We start from the raw sequence: 21953 nt of genomic DNA on the forward strand, positions 1-21953 counted from the left end.
GTCTTTGACAAAGAGTCCTGCCATGACTCTGAACTCCTGGATGCACCAGCGCTGTTCCTGAAAGTGCACACCCTCTCACCTTCCAGACATAGTGCCTGCAAGGGAAACTACAACCAGTTATGAGATGTATTCCTGCCTCTTGGGTTTAAGTAGGGCCGATGTCGTGCACTTTTTCATGATTGGCCAGTTTTGAAACCTGCTTACTCACGGTTGGCATTGTTTAAAGGGATATAACACTGGGCACATTGAGTTAGCTGCCCTACACATTGCTTACACCTCCTAAGCTGGCCTGTGCAATGCTTAGCGTCGCTTACATTTGACTTTGCATTATATTTCCTTTTTGGCATTGATTTATTATTCATTACATCTTATATGTATGCCTGGTCCATGATTCATGTGTATGTACGCAGTATGGGGTCCTTGTGTTTAATTGGGGACGTCAACATTCTATTACATTTACACCTGAGCTTTGGGCTTACTGTTGTACTCCAGTTTTAATATTTATGTTATGTAGTGGGTTATGGAACATATGTCTGTATACTGATTCCTTTCACAGGTTCAGTTTGATTTTACTCTAGTGAAGACTTGTTTGCTGATACTTCATTCTTCTGTACTTTTGTGATGGCTTGGTGGTTAACTACTGTGTCTGTAGTGTATAGGGTCCTGGGTTCAAGACCTGCAAAGCTGTTTATTTTGTTGATGGACAGAACAAGGGCCATTGGATACAGAGTGATTAAGGCACTTTTGAGCATTTGTAAGTGGGTTTGCATGGGTTTGAGCGAGGGTAAGCAATGCTAACCTCCGGTTACATATGCTTACAGAAAGTTAGCTTCAATATTGCTTAACCTGTGTGTGTATTGCTTACCCCCATGCAAACGGGTTTAAACCCGCTCACTAGTGCTTATATATGCTTACTACTGCTTATTGGTGCTTATACCCGCTTACTAGTGCTCTGTTCATTATGACACTGACACCTCACACATGCATTTACTACAGTACTCCATTTCATAAATATATGTTATTTAGTGGGTTATGCAACAAACATATTGGTCATAACATACTTTGCCAGGGAAAAAGGAATGTGCTGCAGTGGGACTCGAACCAGGAATGTCTGCACGTAAGACGAATGCTCTGCCCATTACACTATTGCTATGCTGCTTCATTTGTATATATCTTCCTTGTTGTCCTCTTCAACCATTTAAGCTGCATTAACCATAGCTAAGTGTTGGGCACACCCACACACCTACAGTTAGCTTTAATCGGAGTTTTAAAAAAATAAAAGGGTTTGTTCATTTTATTTCTATATACTTACTGTTGTACATGGGGGGACTGTTGGTGGGGATATGCAGACACCTATGAGCAGTCTCGCTCATTTCTTAGCCCTTTCAGCTGTTCTTCATTGCAGGGGCGTGTATATTCTGAGAGCTCTGCTCTCAGACATGCCCCCTGCAGTCTTACATGCTCCGTGTAAGATTAGAAGCTCAGGCAGTGTGCCTCATTACTATGCATGGTGTGCTGCCATCCTGCTCCTAAATGGCCGCTTCCATGCAGGACTAAGCTAGTCCTGCATGGAAGATTAGTAAATCTGGGGGAATGTAAATTTCATGGGATCAGATACTAAGATCCAGTCTAGTATGGAATTTGAGTTTTTGCTAAAGAATGTTGAAGTTTGTATTGATTGTATCCAAAAGGATTTATGATAATTTAGAGGAGGCAGATATAAGGTCAAGTCAATTAATATTAACATCTCCTAGTATGACTGTTTCATGAGGGATGGAAGCTGTGGTCCAGTATACAATGTCTTCCAATACATTGACGTTATTACCTGGGTGGGGGGGGGGATATATAAGGTACTGATACAGATTTGTTTGCGTTTGTTTAATTTGAGGAAAGTGATAAGATGTTCTGTATTACTGAATTGGGGACATTATAAGGGATTAGGTTGAGACAATCTGGGTATATTGTAGCTACAACATCCATACCTCTCAAGTGTACCTCATTATGAGGAATGTACCTCATTTGGGGTCTTAAAAAGTTCATGTTCTTTGAAGTTTCTCAAAGTTCCACATTGAAAGAGTGTTAGGATTTTTTAGTGAAATCCATGATAAATAGAAATTAATCATATTAATTCATTAAAATATATTCTATATAGTAAAAAAAACCAATTTTTAATCATCCCATGACCTCCTAGTTGAAGTTGTTTTGTAATTAGTTAGTATGTGTTCCACATTTTGCCCATTTGTTCCACATTATGAGGGCTAGTGTTCCTCATTTTGGAGCTTGAAGGTTGAGAGCCCTGACAACATCACCTTTTCCTTTTAGTTTGGTCATTCCTAATTATGTTATAGTTTGGTGGTAATATTTCGATATTGCTGATTTTTGGTTGTAGAAATGTTTCTGTTATGGCTAGTATCCTAGGCTTTTGAACAACCATCCAAGCATGGAGTTATGTGATTTTATTACAGATGCTTCGAGTATTTAGAGTAATGCAAGTTAGTTGACTAGTATTAGATGGGTAAGGTGCTGTTTGATTTTGTTCAGTAGTATTAACTTTGTTTTCTATTGAGATGAGTTTTGTTGGACCTGGATTAGGGTGAATATTGCCACTTTTTAGGATTGATGTGTGTTGGACTAATGTTTTTAGATATTTTATAGTGCTCCAGCACAGAATGTATATTTAAGTTTACTTGATGGTACACAGAGGTTTAAGTCTGAAATATAGGTGCAATGTGTCCTGATAGATGTTGGTTGTTATTATGATATGAACTTTAGATGGGCTAAGTTTATCTGGTAGGTATTTAGTTGCATAGATGATAGTGTAAATCCCATGCCTTTGGTAACAGGTGAAATGTCAAGGCATAGCAGTAGCAGACTCAAGCCTATAGTTAAACAATTCATACTGTTATTTTTACCTAACTTGGGAGTAATAGATATATGATTAGTAGTTTGGGAGAGAAGTTGTGGGTTATGTAAGTAATATATTTTTGATAACAGAATAGACAGAAAGTGTGTAAGAGGTGTGAAAACCATTAGTGGTTATATATGCTCTGGAACTAACAAGGAAGTAGTGATGAAAGGCTGAGCTACAGCTAGGCATGATGAGTAATAGTGTGCTAAATGACAGAATCTTAAGGGCTACATGGTTAAGTTGGATGGGAGGGGTTTAGTATTACTGATTGGGTGTGGCTGGATAGTAAAAATGTAGATGAAGAGGGGTGGGTAGGAGCTGGGAGTAATGTAGGGGAATCGAGTGGGGCACCCACTTGGTGTATATGCTTATGAAAAACTATCTGTTGGGTAGGACTTATTCTGTGAAGGTAAGAATGTTGGTGGTTATGCATTAGTACAACATTCAACATTTATAATTGACCATTTCTGCCAAAAATGCAATGTGCCTTACAGTAGAGTGAAGCAGCTGGATGGAGAGGAGCTCACTTGGATCATGAGGTAGAGAAGTGATTTTGAATTTGAAGCCACAAAGGCAAAAGTAGTTGGAGAATAACTGAGATGAGGTGAGGACCAATCAGGTACTTCAATTAACTGCAGTTACTTCCCCCTGTCGCTTGTCCGGTCAGGATAAAACAGACAGTTGTGGGTTCAGTTCAAGCAGCTTTATTACATGCAAACACATCAGGACTGAGGCTTAGTAACTTAAGTAAACTTATAAACAGACTGACTACAGCGCTCATACATGTTAACAGTCTGGCTTTTTTCTGTCAAAATGATACTGCTGCCTGCACGTGCTCTCTATTTATATGCATGTGCCTTCACTTTGAAATGCTTCTTAAAGTCACAACACACCCTCTGTTCTGTATCCACCCTCTTTGAGAAATAAGTCATGCACAGTAATAATGACAATAATCATTGGCATGCAATTGTACAGAAATAATCCTTTGACATGCAATTACACAGAAATAATTACAAGTGAAACAATCATGTACAGGTTGCTGTGTATTTTACACTAGGTCTGTAAATATGACCTGATCATTGACATACAAATTAGGACTGGGTTTAGCAACAGACACTGTCTTTAATGAATGTTCAACTTCAGGGACATCTAGGACATCATCAAGAACAGGTATAGGTACTGAGACATGTCCTTCAACAGGAACATCGTCTGGGTTGCTTTGAGATCCAGAGTCTGTATCACAGGTATGATGCTGTGATATCCATTCAGACACCGGAAGAAGATGCCTGTGATTTCTTCTGTATTCTATACCCTCAGATTCCACTAAGATCTCGGCTCAGCACAAACACCTCTCACTTGACCAGTTTGATCAAAACCTTTTGCCATTTGCATCCTCACTATCTCTCCTTCTTTCAATGGACAAATAAATCTGCTCATTTTATCATAGTTGGACTACTGGAATGAATGCTTTTTGAATAGTTGGGCTTTGATTGCTTTGGTGTTTTTAGCATTAGGCACCAACAGACTGGAACTGATATGCAAGTTGTTCTTGTTTACCTAAACAGAAGTCTCTGAGCAGGTGATCCAAGTAAATTATTACAAGGTATATTTCTGAGATTAAGCAAATTCAAGAAACCAATGATATTGTCACGCTTTGACCTCTACAGTAATTGCTCCATACTTTGCACTGTACGTTCAGCTCGGCTGTTTGACTGTGGGTACTCAGGACTACTGGTAACTTGTTCAAAGTCCCACTCTTTTACAAATTTATGAAATAGCTGACTGGTAAACTGGTCACTGTTGTTAGAAATAACTTTGTGTGGACTACCATGGACTGAGAAATGATGCTTCAATTTAGTAATGACAGTACTGGATATGAGGTTGGATAGCAGATAACTCTCAAACCAATTTGAATAAGAGTCTACCAACACTAAGTAATGTTGACAATTCCACTCAAATATGTCAGTGGCTACTACTGACTAAGGTAGTTCAGGAATCTGGTTTAGCTGAAGTGGCTCTTTTTGCAAATGCGGTTTAGTACTATTGCATACTGAACAAGAGGAAAGTACTTTATTGATATCTTTTGACAGAGAATGTCCAAATACTAGTCCTCTCACCCTTCTTTTGGTAGCTTCAAAACCTGGGTGGCCAGGATGCAAAATCTGGATGTACTCGTGTTATAAGGAAGTAGGAATGACAACTTATGGACCTTTGAAAATGATACCATCTTCCATCAGCATCTCATCTGTATAAGGAAAAGAAGGTTGCATTTCTGTTGGTACACAAGATTGCTTTGATGGCCATCCAACATTGATGAAGTGGTTGAGCTTTTGCAAAACTGGATCAGTCTTTGTATGATCTCTTAGCTCAAGTCTTGTGGTAGAAAAATTACGCACTTCCATGACATCGAAGTCAAAATTCTCTGCATCAAGCTTTTCTGTGGTATTTCTGGGTGATCTGGACAAGGTGTCAGCCAGATAAAGAAGTCTGCCTTTTGTATAGACCATTTTAAAGTTGTACTTTTGTAATCTGAGCATAATTCTTTGCAGTCTTGCTGGAGCTGTGTGCATAGGTTTCTTTAAAATAGCGATTAGAGGTTGATGATTAGTCTCAATCTGGATAGCTCGGCCATAAACATAATCATGGAACTTCGAACATGCAAACACAATTGCCAAAAGTTCCTTCTCAATTTGAGCGTACTGCATTTCAGTTTGGAAAAGAGTTCTAGATGCATAGGCTACTGGTCTGCCCTCTTGAAGAATAACTGTACCAAGACCAAACTTTGAAGCATCACAGGAAAGAATTGATGGTTTGTGGACATTATACTATCTTAACATAGGTCGACTGGCAATTTTCTGTTTCAGGTCATCAAATGCTCTCTGGTGTTATTCCAACTGTTACCAGGTAACATTTTTGCATGTCAGCTCTCTTAAGAGTGCTGATAATTCACTGAAGTGTGGTATAAACATGCCCAAATAGTTAACCATATCAAGAAAACACTGTAAGGCTTGGACATTGTCTGGACATGGCATCTCAAGAATGGCTGTTTGTTTGGAAGGGTCTGATCCTAAGCCTGAACTGGTAAATAAATGACCTAAATAAGTAACCTCTGGTAGCCTGAATTTACATTTCAGGGGACTGAGCTTTAGATTCACTTCACATGCTCTTTCCAGAACTTTCCTGAGATTTCCGTCATGCTCTGCTTCACCATTGACTCTAACTAGTAAATCATCTACTATTATAGCATATAGATAGCCTAAAAAAATTGCTCCATTGCACACTGAAAGACTTCACTGGCAGAATTTATTCCAAAAGGCATTCTGAGAAATCTGTATCTACCAAATAGTGTGCAGAATGTAGTCAGTAGTGAAGATTTGCTATCAAGCATTACTTGCCAAAATGAACTCTTCGCATCTAAGACAGAAAAAACAGTGGCATTTTGCATGACAGTAGCAACTTCCTCAACTGTACGCATAGACTGATGGGGTCACTTTAATGCTTTAAGTCTCCTGGGTCAATACATATTCCGATTTCATCTGAGCTTTTCTTATGAGTGACTACCATGGAAGACATCCATTCAATTTGTTCTGTAAATGGACAAATCACACCTTGCTGCACCATTTTATCTTAATGGACTTTGACTCTGTCCTGCATAGCTATTGAAACCATTCTCACTGGTCTGACCACTGGACTGACCACTGGGTCTAATTTCATAGAGTACCTAACTGGAAGTTTACCTAGCTTGTCTTCAAAAATATCGGCATACTCTGTGAAAATAGCTTCAGTGAAACTGGAACTAGGACATCTGCTTACATGATGGACTTCTTTGGTAAAAGAAAGGAGTTTCATTTTTCTCTGAGGCCTAATAATGACTGTACAGGTCTTCTGACTACATAAAACTGCAAGCTGTAACTGTTCACAGCTGAATAGCATGAAAGCACTACCGAGCCTTTGGTTTGAATCTTTTCACCTCCATAAGCAACAAGATTTGCACAATTGGCCAAATTAAGTTGTTCACCAGCTCTTACTCTAGCAAATGTGTCTGCTGACATAACATTGTACTCTGAATCAGTGCCCACTTTAAGCTCTGTGGGTTTAACATTAATCAGGACAGTACAAAACACTTCTTTTTTTGCCAACAAATCTACTGCATTAACCTTTTCACCAATAACTGATGCACTACCTACATAGAAAGTAGAGTTGCAGCTTTCTATATGATCAACTTGCTTTTTTGAGTGACCTTTCTTAATAAATGAATAAGGCTTGCTTGATTTACAAAGCTTTTGAAAGTGATTCAATTTTTTACACTTGTGGCATTGTTGACCAAATGCTAAGCACTTTTCTCTTTTGGACTCATAATTGGTACCACAATTATGACAGTTAACAATGAGACTTGACTCGGGTTTTGCTGACTCACCCTTATGCTGCACTGAGCATGTCCATTTTACTGAGCTAGTCCTCGAACTTGCTGGAAAGTTACAGGCCCTCTCTGGAAATCCCACAGGGGCTGCAGCTGCCATGTGCTTAGGCCTGTTTCTGTTAGCCACGGGCTGCATGCTGTCTATGTTTGCTCTAGAGGCTGCTGAAACCATGTTCTTATCACTTGCAAGCATATTTGTGTGCCTTTCTGAAAGCTCATCTATTTGACAAACCTCTATGGCTTTGCTCAACATTAAATCACTGTCTCAAAGCAATATCTTTCTCACTGCATCATTATTAGCACCACACACAAGCCTATCCTTTATCAACTCATCTTTTGAATCACCAAATCTGCATGTTTTAGCTTTGTTTCACAAGTCAGTAATGTAAGCTGCAAACGTTTATCTTAGCTTTTGGTCTCTTGTATAAAATAAGTGCCTCTCCAATGTAACATTCGTCTGGGGACCACACACTTCTCTAAATTTATGTTTCAAGCACTCAGGATCCTCCCTTGATTCAGCTTGTACAAAAACATGATGGCTTCCCCCTTCTCCTGCATATACTGCTGGTGCATACACAAATGAACGCTCTTTTTCAATAGCTTCTGACCCTGCTAGAGTAAGCAGAATAAATGTCATCATATGTGCATCTTTATCAGAAATAGCTGCTTGTATGAAAATATTGTATTCCTGCTCAAATACTCTCCAATTCTCTGAATATTATGATTAAACACAAGTAGACTGGATCTGCGAAATGCATCTGCCATGCCAACACACAGTAACAAGGACCTTTGGAGTTATGCACGAACATAGACACACACACACACACACACACACACACACACACACACACACACACACACACACATATATATATATATATATATATATAATATGTCATAAATTTATGCCAGGATCTTGTAATTATGCTCAACAGCACAATAGACTCTTTGAAATAACTGCACTTTGTGAAATAAGTCTCCATGGCACAAAAACACTTTGAAATCACTGTAGTTTGTGAAACCACTCATCAGTGCAAGAAACATTTTGAAATGACTGCACTTTCTGAATGAACTGTACACAGCATAAGAAACTTTTTGAAATAACTGTACTTTGCGAAACAACTCTATACAATTTAAGAAACACTTCGAAATGACTGTACCTTATGAATGAACTGTACACAGCACAAGAAACTTATTGAAATTACTATCCTGACTGTACTTTGCAAAATAACTGTACTTTGCACACAGTAAACTCTTTGAAATAATTGTACCATAATAGAGCATACACTACAAACATATTGCTCACTTTGAGATACTTCAAACAACTCTAGCTATACTTTGCTTTAGTCAATGTGAAATAGTAACTAATATCAAAAAATATGGTCATTTACTAAAAAAATGCAGTCACTTTGCTTTTCCATGCTCATTTTGCCCTTTTATTGTACTCATTACACTTGTTTGACTTTTCTCATGCTTGTTATACTTTTCTTGTTCTCATTTTTAACATGCTCTTTATGCAAATCAGAAGTAATTCTGAACACTGTCATAAGTATTTTGAATAACTTTATCAAATATCATGGTTTTGAACACTTCGTTTAATCAATAATGCATTTTGTGTTTTTCATTTGATTAATAATGTGTTTTGTGTTTTGCAAATGCTTTGTATTGTTTTCTTTATTAAATAAATAATTTATGCAAGTTTTAATTACCTGAAATTCGTTTCTGAACTTTTTCAATCATTTGAGCAGGTTGGGACAAAACTTCTATCATCATATCATTCAGGTACATCACTTCTAGTACCATGTTGTTCAGACATGCCACTTCTGACACCATGTCACTCGTCCGGTCAGGATAAAACAGATAAACAGTTGTGGGTTCAGTTCAAGCAGCTTTATTACATAAAAACACATCAGGATTGAGGCTTAGACTGACTACTGCACTCATACATGTTAACGCTCTGGCTGTTCACTCAAAATGGAACTGCTGCCTGCACGTGCTCTCAATTTATTCACATGTGCCCTCACTTTGAAATGATTCTTAAAGTCACAACACACCCTCTGTTATACACCCCCCGTTCCACAGATGGTTTACTACCAAATATAATGAGGTAGAATGTTTATGGATACACAAGAAAAGGTCTTTGAACTCAATACCTGATGTATGTAACAGCATTTAATTTTATTCTTAAGGGCTTTTATTGCCTTTCCAGGGAAATTTTACACCAATATGATAAAAATGCTTATGTGTTAATTTAGCTTCAACTTCAGCAGTATAAGGCCTGTGGGGGTGTCCCTCCAGCAGATTTAACACTACAATACAGAACACACTGATGCAGATGTGACGGAAATAATTAAGTTTAATTTGACTCTTGGAAACTGCCTTACATAGATTTTAACTGAAGGTATTGCTTCTTTTGTACTTATGCAAATAAAGGTGCAATTCAGCTGTAGAAGTTCCTTTGGTAGTGTGATTGATTACATATTGAAAGAACAAAAGTTACAAAGTGTGACCACTCAGATGAGCGAAAATGCCGCAACTCGAAGTTTTTTTTTTTAATGCAGTACAGTGAAGATCGGAATATTTGCCCTTTCTTCACTGTAGTGCAATCTCGGAGGTGGAATATATATTTAGTGGGAGTGGGGGGCACAGCCCCCCACAATAACGTTTTCAAGTTGCAGCATTTTCGCTCATCTGAGCGTTCGCACTTTGTAACTTTCGTTCTTTCAATATAGACCCAGTGTGATTATGTTAACTAATTATGCTCTTCAGCTTATCCTCTATTTATCCTTTACTGTGCCATCTTTCATCCTACCATGACTCAATAATGTGTCTTATCATCTCTCCAATTCTGTCCCAACTGCCTATCCATACTTCTTTTTCAGACTCTCTACACATTGCAGCTAACCTCTTTAATATTGCTCCTCACCTTCATTTCAAATACAGGCTGATTAATTGTACTTCAACTCAAAATTACATGCAAGAATCCTCTCCAAAAACAGGTATGCATAATTCTCCAATATATTAAAATCCTTCTAGGAGGAGATACTCACCCTACTCCTGGCCCACCTATCACAATGAACACAAATAATTTTCTTCCACACTCTTCTCTACCCCAACAACAGCTATGGTGAACTAAGTTTTGCTGCAATAAATGTTAGAAGCATAAGAAATAAAACTGCTGAACAACATGCCTGGATTATCCAACATAAGCCTGACATTCTCAATGTAACCGAAATTTGGCTTAAACCTAGCATTAATGACTCCAAAGTTAATGCCACCTGGCTATATTATCATCCATAATGACCATATAAAGAGGAAAGGTGGTAGAATTGCTTTAATATTCCCCAGAACCTACCACATTGCCCCTTACAGCAAACAAACACTAAAATTGAGTTTAGCAGAACTTCTTATTGCTTTCCTCAGAATAAACAACTATAAACAAATATGTATCACTGTCCTTTACATCCTTCCTGGTGACAATACAGCTATACTGGAAGCTATCCTACATTGGATATCCATAACATTTTCACAAGAAATAATACTACTAGGTGATGCAAATGTCAGTTGGTTGGACATAAACTCTAACACCCCTACATCTAGCATGAACTTATATGGTTTCACACAACTAATTAATAGACCCCACATTATAGCAAGACATCAAATTCCCTACAAGACTGGATCATAGTATGAGACTCGAGTAAATACACCACCACAGATACAACATCAGACTCTCTCAGTGATCATCTCCCAATCTGTATAACCAGACATTTCACACATCGAGTCAAATAGCATATTTACAAAACAACGTGCAACCTTTCCAAATTTAACCCAGAAATGTTCATTACTACACTATCATCTATTAATTGGAACTTCCTAAAATTCCTTCCCTTAGACAATGCTTGTAAATGAATTCAGTACAACTTTTCTAAATATTCTAAATAGCCTTGCATCTCCTAGAAGGAAGGGAGAAAAACAAATAATGCAATTTGGCTATCCAAAAATAGTAGAATGCTAATGCAGGATACAGAAAAAGCAAGGAAAGAATGACAAAAAATATAAAAAAAAACTTAATATCTTGAAAACTTTAGAATGTTTTGTAAGTGTACTAAAAAGCAAATAAAGACAAAAACTATACTATAATAACTTTCAGAATAATACTAAACACAACCCTAACAAATGTTGGACATCCATTAAAAAAATCTTACATCCGCTCTGTTACTTGTAGCATGTCAGTATTAGAGTTGGAGCAGGAAGGCAGAGGAATCTGCAGTGCAAGAAAAACGGACAGCTCTTTTATCATTATGAGGTATGAGATACTTTTTTGTGCTTTGTTTTTTGCAGCTAAAGATATCAGGGCATTTATTCACCAGGAGAGTTTTTTGTGAAATAACTTTTGAAATGGTTACACTTGCTGAAAAAAATTCTGTATACTTTTGATACAAAAAAAAGGACATTTTCCCTTGGAGTATTTACATTGCTACACCTTTTGCTCTTCAGATGTTTGGGAAGAAAAATATTACCTTTTTAGTTAAATACTGCCAATCTGTGGTTACAGTGAATAAGACCCTGGATGATGCACAGTTATGGACTGGGTAGTATGAAACTTAAATTACTTTACATATGAACCAAGGGAAATTCAGCATTTATCCAATTTTGTGAACATTGTAGGACACAATGGTTTATTGCTTTTTGTGATTCTTGTGAACATTTAATTGGAGCTTGCCCACATAGGGTTTGTGGGTAATGTAGTGAAAAAGGACAAGTTGCAAAGTAGTGTGTATTGCGGTTTACAAAATGCATTATTGAGGGACATGGTTCAATGGACTGTTCTACTGATTTAGCATATGTTGATGTGTATGTTTTAGAGGTAAATAATTTACATGCTTCATCTGTTTTTGAGGATGTATATGTTAAGAAACAGAATTTTTCACAAACGAATGACATTATCAAAGATGACAATGATAAAGTGATGCACCAGCCTCTTCTTACAGAAAATAAATTTGAAGTGCTTTTTTCAGATGAAGATGAGCTAGAGAATGTGGAAGCATTCTTACCAACAAACAATGCTGGTATAATAATTGGGGAATAAGTCAGTCAAAGAAAGAGGAAAAGAAAAGAGAAAACCATTCCTTCATTAATAATACTAAGATATAAAAAAGTGTAAATTTATGGTACTGTCCTTAAATGTAAATAGTATTCAAGAGGATTTGCAGAAACTACTTGTCTCAGGTTGGTGTAAAAGACAATAGGCTCATTTGGTTGTTAGATGTCAGGCATCCGATTGCTATACAGAAGTTGCAGTATGAACACTTAAGGCAGGGTTCAGTTTTTGAGAAACAGGATACAACACTTGCTCTGGCTTTATGCTGCTTACTAAAGGAAGTGAAGCAATTATGTCAAATGTGTCATTTATATCAGATGAAAGAGTTATTGCTATGGGAATTCTAATTCAGGCATTATGTTTTTCAGTTAATTTTGCTATACACTCCTGAAAAGTTTCAAGATAAATGGTTTTAAGCTTTAAAAAACCTACACTCTGTTTTGCATAAAGAATGCATTCTATAGTGGAGAGTTTTAATTGTGATCTTAGAGGTAAAAAAGGAAAATTTCTTCAGATATTAAAATAATGTCTGAAGTTCTTTACTGTGGGGATTTCATTTTGGAAAATGATACGGAAGTGACATATCATAAGCATTTATTAACCTCTGAAATTGGTAATTTTATACATTCAAAAGAAATGCATGGATATAAGTGGGTACTTATTGCAGGTTTTAAAGATAATTATGGGCCTCTTTGGGTGACTATGCTAAGTTGTATCACTACTGGTAAGATAGTATAAAAAGTTGACAGGTATTTATTTACTGGCCTGGATTTTACTAAAGGAAATGGAATAATATTGGATGTGTCAGTTATACTGGTTGAAGGAGCTATTTCTGTGGCCATTTCTATGTGGCACATTTTATTCAGGCTAAACTATTCCTAAACTACCTCTCTTATATACCCAGATATGTTAGTGACTTTCTGTGTTGTCTTATTTTACTCTTCTTATGAGAAAATCTACATAATTATACCTGACCTAAAGCATTATTACTTAACTGCACCCAGTGCTGATTATGTTGCTGCAAAATATGCTTATTTCATAATTATCTGCTTTATTCATCCTCATTTTGTATGTAATACTGCTAATATTTTCAGAACATTCTGTATGTTATACAAGTACTACTGTAAATAGTTCTCAATGAGCTTTATATGTAATTCTGCTAAATGTTATCTTAGTATTCTGTATGTTGTATATGTACTACTGTTATTATTATTTCATGGTGAGCTTTTCTCCCTGGCTCTCTCAAGGAAAGGGTCTTGTTTGCTCAGTCACACTTTCCTGGTAAACAAATGGGACAAATAAATAAGTAAATAAATTATCAGACTGTTATATATAAGCTGTGGGGTGAGTGCATGTCCTGATGTGCATTTTACAATTGTGGGAAAACTGTTTGTTGCCTAAAGAAAAAAAGTAAAAATAGATTAAGGATTTAATGTGTTATAATGAAAACATTATTTTATAATCATACAAGATTTTGAAGCAATGATGGAGTTTCTAAAGAAAGAATGTTTCCAACTGGAAAGATTGCTATATGACTTAAATAGAAAAAAATAAAGGCTTAGCTAAATAAACTTACAGTATTAGTGAGAGGAAAGAAGTTTCTCTTCAAGGAAAACATGTTTTTGTTTCTGAAACTGTTATATCATGTACACAAAATTTAAAAGGTATTTTGATAACTACTAATGATACAATCTTACAAGCTCTTAGATGTTTTATAATGCATTCCTTTGGGGCATTTATTATTCTGAAAAAGTGTCAGTTACACATATAGTTTTTTTAAAGAACAAAGCGTAAACTTGAATAAAGATATTAGTACTACTGAGCTGGACTACATTTTGAATTTGGTGAATGGAAATACTGCACCAGGCCCTGACAGATTTGAATACTTGGTTTATAAAAATATGAGAAATAAAGATAAAAAAATGGGAGTTCATAATCCTAAATTTTGTGATGGTATTACTAAATCTGTTTGAAATAAGGAAGATGTGACTCTGTTACAAAATTAGAGACCTCTTGCTATTACAAATTGTGATTATAGAATATTAATGAAAATTTTACAAGAAAGGAGAGAAAAATATTGCATATTGTATTTGATACTAGGATTGTTGCTATAAAGCAGAGAAAAGTGTAGAATTATTGATCTTAATTAAAAAACCTGTAGACAATACATGTAGAAAATAAGATAACTAATTGTTATTAATGTCTGATGTCGAAAATTCATTTAGTAGAATAGCTCATAGTCAATAGGTACTCAAATATTTGGTTACTTAGAACAATTTATACACATACCTCAGTTAGAGTAAGAGTAATTGGGAGGTTAGGACCTTCTATTTTTGTTAAACAAGAAGTTACACAGGATTGCCCCTTTTGTAGAATTCTTTTTTCTATAGATATAAATGCTGTGATTCAAATTAGTCAATTTTATTTCTCACATAAAGAACGGGTCATTCCTTTCATGTTTTCTTATCCTATGCTGATAATTTCATTTTAGAATCAGACAATGAGAGACTAAGATTTCTGTTAGGCTTAGCTCAATCTTCTTTAGGTGCTATAGATACAAAATTTAATGAGTCAAAATGTAAAGGTACAGATAGTGCGAAAATGTTGGTGACATTGTTTTTTCAGATTCTTGCATTGATAAATTAGGGTTAAAATTTGGGACTTCAGATAATTTTTTTATTCAATGGCAGTCTTAATTGCAGAATATTAGAGACACTGTAGGAGTATGGAAAACATGTAAACTATATATATCTTATGCACTTAATTATATTACAGAAATTGGCATTTATGGGTTTTATCTATCAAGTATTAGAAGTAGAATTGTTAGCCACTGTTTTTGGATAAATCCCATTTTTTTGTATTATTTGCATTTATCCAGGGTTTTAGAATGTATCTGTTATTCTTCACACTCCTTATTTTAATTATTATTGCACAAATATATAGAATTTTGGGACTGGTGCAAGACAAAAAAGAAAAAGTATTTTTTTGTTATGACAATGATGTCTAGGCAAAGAAAAACACATTTTTGACAATGAAAATAAATAAAGCATGGCATAATGGATTTACTATCAAGTTTCTTTTGGAATGGTCCATGAACAAATATGTCTATAAAAGAAAATAACACTTTAGTTTGGAGACATAGGAGATTTAAATGTGTTAGAGAAAGGTGAGATTGTTTATGTTCACTGTCTTTGTGAAAAATTACCTGGTAAGGCTGAAATTAAATATAAAGGTGAAAGTGAAAGATTGTGCAAGTTGTATGGTATTGAAGAAAGAATGTTGCATTTTTTTTAATTTAAAGATTCAGTCATTAAAGATGGGTTTGTCATATTAACTGGATTTGCCCATGTTATCATAAGTTATTATGTAACATATTATTTTTGAGAATTATGTACAAGGGTGATGGTTATATATACATTTTGTTGACAGAATATTTTTTGACTATTTTATGGTATATTTTGAAAAGCAGACTTGATGACTTTCTTTGGAATGCAAAACAGGATAAGAGAAATATTCTTAAGAGAATTAACTTTTGGTTATGAGTTAAAGGGTTGGGTGATTAAATATCCTTAGGAACCTGCAAAGTAATTTTGTTGAAAGTGGTATTTCTCCTTTTATTGTTTACTTATATTGCACTTGACTGACAATTATTTTTTATCTAGAAAATTTTTAATGTTTTTGTATGCTGTGTTTTGTAATAAAGAACCCCTACTCTTTGAAGTTTCTAGATGGCACTACAGAGCCACTACTTCAGTGCCAGGATCTCCAAGATGGAGGAGAGTGTGGTGACAGTCAAGAGACAGAGAGAAGCAGGAGAAAAACGTCAGTGATAAAAGGAGATGAAATTGTTGTAATGGAAGTCAGAGGTTTGGAGACACCATTACCGATTGATTTGCTGCATCAGGATGAGCCATGAATGCACATAAAGTACAATGGAGAATATTGTAGACTTAGTATTGCATGAAGGGACAATGGAGGGAATAGCAACAGAGTCAAAGATGGAGTTGCAGCTGTTAAAAAGAAAAACTTGGGGGTATTCCTGGCCAGTGAAGCAACCAGTGTTATGACTTTACCTCTCCAACAGGGTTTAAAAAAAAGACATATGCAGAAACAGTAAGACAATGATGAAAAGGAGGAATTATGGAGGAAAAGAGAAGACAGACTCCTGCACAGTTTCAACAGCCACAGAAAAGATATCTGGTGATAAGAATAAAAAGTAAACTTGAAGAAATTATTAACAATTATGACATTGTGGAGAGCATTATATTACCTTTAGGTTGTGAAATAAAAACATAAGACCATCGATCCATATGAGAGCAGAAGTGACATTTGAAAGATTAAATATCTTGGAGAAATTTTTGGCTGAAGCTGAGAAAAATCATCACTGTGGAAAGACTATTTCAGAGTGTGGGATAGCAATTTAGAATTTCAGAATAGATGAAAATCAGTTTTTCCTTTCTATGTGAAGTAAAGTATATTACATAAAAAATATGTGATGAAATAAATGTTTGGACTGGGGGTCGGGAAGTATGGATAGTAATGGATTTTCAAGTGCAATTATTGTGAATAGAAAGAGAGGATTTGTAAGACATTAGACAACCTAACATATATCTGTGATGATGAAAATTATTTAGTACAAGACTCTAATTAAAGAAGATGTGGACACTGTATGCAGAGGTGACTCACTGCCAGAAATTGTATGCCAGTGTACAGAAAATTACTTTGGGCATTTCTGATTTTAATATCCCAGGCTGGAAAAAGAAAGATTAGACAAAGAGGAAAGTTCAGAAAAAGATAATCAGAAGAATTAATATTGAAGAAATGTTTGAAAGGGAAACTGTGAAAGGAGAGAAAATGAAGAAAATATAGAGGCTGAAGAAATAATTAGAGTAGAATTAACAGTTTAGTAGAATACTTTTAAGATAGAAGAAAACAGATTTGGATTTTTAGACAGAAAGAAGATGCCAGGGAATCTTCTTGGGCTAGGTTTATATAGGCTCCAGGGCCGTTAGCCTAGTGCACACCTATGAACCTATGAATAAGAAGGAGATTTGGAAACAGGAAGAAAAAGAAAAAACTGATGAAAAATTAATAGGAGGCAGCTTAGGAAAAAGGAAAATAAAATAAAATGAAAAGAGCACAAAAAAAGAAAAAAGACAATATAGGAATTTTAGCAATAAATGTTAATACTATTAAAATTATATGTATGAGAATGTTCCCTAAAGAAATGCCGAAGGTAGCTCTATGGTAAACAAAAGAACTGAGGAGAAAATCCAACAGCGAACCACCATAGAACATAAACTGCCAATAAATAAAACACTTTATTAATGATTCCGTTAAAAACAATAAAAGGAAGTTTTATGTAAAAGTGTTTTATTTATTTGCAGTTTACATTCCATGGTGGTTCGCTCTTGGATTTTCTCCACACACTATTAAAATTATATCAGACATTTGTTGGCATTTGAAAGTGCAAAAAAGTAAGGATGGATTTTTTTTTTTTTTTGTTTGTTTACGGGATAACAGATGCAATACAAAAGAGAAAAGAAAAATAATTGTGAAAATATGGGGAGAACGATAATCTGGTCAGTAGGAAATGAGACAATTTTAGGATTTTTTTTATAAATAAAAAATGAAGTAAGAATATTAGATGTAATAATCGTAATAGCAGGATGGTAAGTGATTTCTGATATGAAAATGAGACAAATACATAAGGCTTAACAGCATACATACATATGTGTATATATATATATATATATATATATATATATATATATATATATACATATACATATATATATATATATATATATATATATATATATATATATATATCTCTATGGGAGCACTTTACATGCTCGAATTACTGAAAGCTCGACGTGCATATGGTCGAGATCATATGCTCAAGCTTTCAGTAACTCGAATGTGTAAAGTGTTAAAAAAATAACACTTTACTTACCTTAAAACATTACTTACACACAGAGGCAAGGACCCCTGTACGCTCTGTGTGTAAGTAATGTTTTGATTTTTTTTTCAGATGCTGACAGGAAATGGGAAATCTCCCATTTTGCACTTCCGCATACAGAGCAAAATGGGAGATTTCCCTTTTCCCCACTGTAGCGCGATCTCGGAGTTGGTTTATTTAAGTGGGGGTAGTGGTCTTTTTTGATTTTTTTATGTTTCATTTTAGGAGTTCGAGTTTCCGAAAATCAAACTTATGGTCTCGACCATATGAAGTTTGTTTTTATGGGAATTCGAGCTTCTAAAGTGAATATATATATATATATATATATATATATATATATATATATATATATATATATATATATGGTTTGCTATCAAAATTCCAAAACTCACTCAGTCAAGTAATAAATTACTAACAAAAAAAAAAAAAAACAGTGAAAATAAGAACATCATCTATGCAAAATAACAAAAGCAGTATATGTTGACACGTCAATATTCAACATTATCCAACTTACCTTGCATTCCAGTGATTTCCAACTAACATTTTGCAAGCCCCCCTGCATCCCCACACCCCCCTGCTAATTACAAATACCAACTCTGAGATCCCACTACACTGAGAAAAAGAGTACATTTCCCAATCCCCACTGTAGTGCGATCTACACACACACACGGTCGGGACCTTATGATCGAAGTTTTAAAACTTTGAACGTTTTGAATGGAGATTGCAATAAAGCACAGAACAGGAAATTTACCATTTTCTGCAATATAGTGTGATCTCGAAGTTGGTATATTTAATTAGCTTTAATTATATTTAATTAACAGGGGGTGTGGGGAGGTGCAGCCACCCATGTGGGGGGTGCAAGGGGGCTTGCCCACTGCAAAAACGTTAAAAATATAATTTTTTTCTTTTTTTTAATTGTTCAAAGTTCAGAAACTTTGATCATATGGTCTCAGCCATATGAATTTCAAAGTTTCTGAACTTTGATAATCTGACATAGATCCATATATTATATAAATATATATATTTACTAACATGATATCCATATATTATATACATATATGCATATATATATTTACTAACATGATGGACAGAAAATAAGTTATATGTAGAAATTAAAAAAAGTTTGTACTTGTGAATATGTCAGTAGTGATGATTTTGGACTTTAACTGCAATCTGATGAAGGAAAAATAAAAAAAATAACGCAGGATATTAAACTGTCTTAATTATCATACCAGTTGCCTCTAAAAATGAGATGAGTATGTGAAACCTGGTGTTGGCAGTCAATGTGAAGACATCTGTTTGTTGTCAGCTGCTAGTTACATACTGTTGTAAAGCAGACATATATAAATCACTATCTCCCGCTGTTATTTCTCCCTAGTAAGAGAAACAGAACACACGTCGGCATTATGACAGTTCAGAAGACTAGTATCTCTCTGTCACTTTCACATCTTGGAATTCTTTAAGTCACCTCAAAACTTGTAGTATCACAAAAAACATACGAGTATTCATGTATCTCCAGAGAGGCATCAAGTGACAATCTGTTTTTGCATTTTTTATCCGACCACCTGCCTTCAATCACTTCCTCATCCATGTATTCCAAGAATGTCAACTATGTTATCACACACTTGGAACGCTCTTGCAATTAAGTTTTCTCCTCTCAGTTATACATACTTAAAACCACATTTTACTTAAAAATTCTCTATTAAAACAAGACTGATATTGACTTCTGACTTAGTCATTTGAAAATCAGAAAGCTGCTACATAGGTCTCATATAGACCTCATTTTTTAATGAAATGTACTGCAGATATGGGATAAAGTTTCAAAATTTGCCAAAAGAAGCAGGTACTGCTATATTAATTTACAGCATGTTTTACTTCAGCTGATCTTAGCTCAGTCATGTGAAGGTCTGAATGATGCTTGAAATGTATAGGTTTCAGATTTCACAGGTCAAACACAGTTCATTTGTACTTTTGCTTTTTTCTTATAGGTTCATAGGTTCATACTAGGCTATCTGCCCAAGGGCATTTATAAGCCTAGCCCATAGTTATGTGGCTTTCGCCACCCCTTTAGTTTGAATAAAAACTATGCCTATCATTTTTCTGTGCCTCTGTCAAGCAGTGACACTGAAGTAATCCCTGGGGTATATCTGCGATCTCCCATCCATTGATCAAGATTCCTCTTGAACAAGGCCAGTGAGGTGCTCTGCCTCACATGTACCGGGATTTTGTTCCACAGCATAGGGAGTCTCTGGGTGATGAATCAAGCAAGACAAGCAGGCATGTTACTTTATATCTGTGAATGTGCGATACCTCACTTTATTCATTTTAAATGAAATCTTAAATAGTTACTTCAGCATACATATTCCATTAACTTTACATTTTCCTGCAGTGCACAAATACTTAAAAATATAACCACCTGAATAGTTGATCTGAGTGCCGATGGATCTGAGTACTGATGTTTCTGTTAAGTGTACTAACTTATATTACTGTATATTTTTTTAAAGAATCTTATGCAGACAAAAATTTAAAACAGCTGCTTACTGATTATGTGTGTGGAGTATTTCTCATCAAAAAAAATTATTTTATCAAGTCCAGTTTTATGAAAACGTCTTTTGCCTGTATGTGGCCATGTTTCCCTTTTTCATGAAAATCCTTTACCTAGATAAAGACTTGACATATAGTTCCTTATTTACAACACTTAAACATAATAGTTTAGCTAGATTTACTTGGTGTACTCAAATGAGTATTTTTGGAGTATCACTCAGAAACCTTGTGAAACAAAAATCACATAATGCTTAGAGTCTAAGCTGGTGTCTACTGTGTAAAGCCATACAAAACATTCTTACATGGTAGGACACTACCCCTTAAACAGTCTTTTTAGAGTTGTAAGTAGCAATAGTGAAAAACAATCAACCAGTCCCCTTCCAAAGTATGTAGGGTCAGCATTTTGAAGGTGGAGTGCATTTTTTTAAAAGATAGGTGGGAGGTGGAGGTAGCAGCATGAGGTTTGAGTAGAAAATGGAAATTTCTGACTGCAGCCCTGCTTCAACAATATTTTACCTTCCTCCTGCTCCTAACCTAAGCTCCAAAATATTAGAAATAAAATGAGACCAATATTTTATACTGGTAGACAAGAGTTACACAGGATTTTTATTAACATCACAAGACAACTGTGCTTTTCTACATTAGCTGTTACGAATGGAAACAGGAGTTCACTTAGGCATCAAGATGGTAAAGCACTCATTTGCAAGCAGGAAATAATATAATGATCTAATCATACTAGCTTTTATGTGAGTTACATATATGTGTGTGTATATATATATATATATATATATATATATATATATATATATATATATATATATATATATATATATATATTTGTATAGTGATATGATGTTTCTAGTGGTCTAACACTTATTGAATACTTAGGTGATATTAGTTCATTTCCATAAAGCTGTGTCATAATCCAGAATATCATTTTACACAGACTTTGTGATGTGCTGTCTGCATTGCCAGGTTGATGCAACTTTTGATAATTGTCATGTGTCAGTTCTTCTCA

Source organism: Protopterus annectens, chromosome 10.part0, assembly GCF_019279795.1.
Source record: "Protopterus annectens isolate FY-2018-M chromosome 10.part0, PAN1.0, whole genome shotgun sequence".
Lineage (NCBI taxonomy): Eukaryota > Metazoa > Chordata > Ceratodontiformes > Protopteridae > Protopterus > Protopterus annectens.